This window comes from Arachis stenosperma, chromosome 4 (assembly GCF_014773155.1).
Source record: "Arachis stenosperma cultivar V10309 chromosome 4, arast.V10309.gnm1.PFL2, whole genome shotgun sequence".
NCBI classification, from domain to species: Eukaryota; Viridiplantae; Streptophyta; class Magnoliopsida; order Fabales; family Fabaceae; genus Arachis; species Arachis stenosperma.
The window spans coordinates 38136277-38139015 of NC_080380.1; the positions used below are offsets into that span (position 1 = coordinate 38136277).

Genomic DNA, 2739 nt, shown 5'->3' on the forward strand with positions numbered 1-2739 from the left:
TTAAGAATTTTGATACCTTTATTTCCACTTAATTTTCGAAAAATCCAAAAAAAATTACAAAATCATAAAAACCAAAAAATATTTCTTGTTTAAGTCTAGTGTCTCATTTTAAGTTTAGTGTCAATTGCATGTTTCCGTTCTTCTTGCATTTTTTTGAATTCATGCATGTGTCTTCATTAATCTTCAAGATGTTCTTGATGATTTCCTTGCTCTGATCTTTGAATTCTATTGACTTGAGTATTTTGTTGTTTCTCATGTGCATTCTCATCTTGTTAGTGTCAGTAGTATACAAACTGCTAAGTTTGGTGTCTTGCATGCATTGTTATTTGATTTTAGTTGCATTTTGATTATTCCTCATTATTAAAAAACCAAAAAAATATTTTTAATTTGTGTCTTTTCAAGTCAATAATACAAAGAATTGAAGATTCAGAACATACTGCAGAGGAATTATACAGAAAAAGCTGGGCGTTCAAAACGCCCAGTGAAGAAGGACAGACTGGCGTTTAAACGCCAGCTAGGGTACCTGGTTGGGCGTTTAACGCCCAAAAGGGTATAGTTTTGGGCGTTAAACGCCAGAATGTGCACCATTCTGGGCATTTAACGCCAGGATGGCACAAGGGGGAAGATTTTGTTTTCAAATCAATTTTTTTTCATGTTTTCAAAGTTTTTCAAAATCAAATCTTTTTCAAATCATATCTTTTCAATCAAATGTTTTCAAAATCAATTTCTTTCCTTTTTCAAAGATACTTACTAACAATTAATGATTTGATTGAACATCTCAAGTATATTGCCTTTTCTGTTGAGAAAGGTTTAATGTTTGAATCATATCTTTTCTTGTTAGGCAAGTCATTAATTTTTAAAAATCATATCTTTTAAAATTGTTTTCAAAATCATATCTTTTTAAAATGTTTTTCAAATCATATCTTCTTAACCACATCTTTTTCAAAATAGTTTTCAATCAAATCTTTTTGATTTCTAATTTCAAAATCTTTTTCAAAAATCACTTGATTTCTTCCCCACTTTTATTTTCGAAAATTAATCAGTGTTTTTCAAAATTTTTTAAAATCTTTTACTTAATTTTCGAAAATTACTTCCCTCATTCTCACATCCTTCTATTTATGGACTAACACTATCCCTTAATGCAAAATTTGAACTCCATCTTCTTTAATAAGTTCGAATTTTCTACCTCTGTCTTCCATTTTTCTTTTCCTCTGACACCTCAAGGAATCTCTATACTGTGACATAGAGGATTCCATATTTTCTTGTTCTCTTCTCTTTCATATGAGCAGGAACAAAGACAAAGGCATTCTTGTTGAAGCTGACCCTGAACCTGAAAGGACCTTGAAGCGAAAGTTAAGAGAAGCTAAGGCACAACTCCCTGTTGAGGACCTGACCGAATTCTTCAAAGAAGAAGAACCCATGGCAGCCGAAAACAACAACAATGCCAACAATGCAAGGAAGGTGCTGGGTGACTTTACTGCACCTACTCCCGACTTCTATGGGAGAAGCATCTCTATCCCTGCCATTGGAGTAAACAACTTTGAGCTTAAGCCTCAATTAGTTTCTCTAATGCAACAGAATTGCAAGTTCCATGGACTTCCATTGGAAGATCCTCATCAGTTTTTAGCTGAGTTCTTGCAAATCTGTGACACAGTCAAGACTAATGGGGTTGACCCTGAGGTCTACAGACTGATGCTATTCCCTTTTGCTATAAGAGACAGAGCTAGAATATGGTTGGACTCTCAACCAAAAGAAAGCCTGGACTCATGGGAAAAGCTAGTCAATGCCTTCTTGGCAAAGTTCTTTCCACCTCAAAAATTGAGTAAGCTTAGAGTGGAAGTCCAAACCTTCAGACAGAAGGATGGAGAATCCCTTTATGAAGCTTGGGAAAGATACAAACAATTGATCAGAAAATGTCCTTCTGACATGCTTTCTGAATGGAGCATCATAGGTATTTTCTATGATGGTCTCTCTGAACTATCCAAGATGTCTTTGGATAGCTCTGCTGGAGGATCTCTTCATCTGAAGAAGACGCCTACAGAAGCTCAAGAGCTAATTGAAATGGTTGCAAATAACCAATTCATGTACACTTCTGAAAGGAATCCTGTGAACAATGGGACAAATCAGAAGAAAGGAGTTCTTGAGATTGATACTCTGAATGCCATTTTGGCTCAGAACAAGATATTGACTCAACAAGTCAATTTGATTTCTCAAAGTCTGTCTGGAATGCAAAATGCACCAAGCAGTACTAAGGATGCTTCATCTGAAGAAGAAGCCTATGATCCTGAGAACCCTTCAATGGAAGAGGTGAATTACCTAGGAGAACCCTATGGGAACACCTATAATTCTTCATGGAGAAATCACCCAAATTTCTCATGGAAAAATCAAGAGAGATGGTGGACGAAATTGTGATTCAACATCCTTAAGTTTGTATGGAATCTATCTTTTGAGCTTTAGTATGAATATACCCTTAGGACACTGTTTATTTTGAGATGAAGGCTTCTAAGGGGCAGCACCTGTGTGAGGTTTTCTTTATTGGAATTCACAACTCCGTTCAACTAACCAGCAAGTGTACTGGGTCGTCCAAGTAATAACCTTACGTGAGTAAGGGTCGAATCCACAGAGATTGTTGGTATGAAGCAAGCTATGGTCACCTTGCAAATCTCAGTTAGGCAGATTAAAACAGTTTATGGTTTTCGAAAATAGAAAGAAATAATTAATAAAAAGGATAGAGATACT

General features: G+C 35.5%; 1 non-coding gene across 1 annotated transcript; it reads right to left on the bottom strand.

The window, feature by feature from the left end:
• Window positions 1-1824: 1824 nt before the first annotated feature.
• LOC130978871 (small nucleolar RNA R71) lies at window positions 1825-1932 on the bottom strand. Its single transcript, XR_009086479.1, has one exon. It is a non-coding gene; the product is annotated as a small nucleolar RNA R71 (small nucleolar RNA).
• Between the last annotated feature and the right edge of the window lie 807 nt (window positions 1933-2739).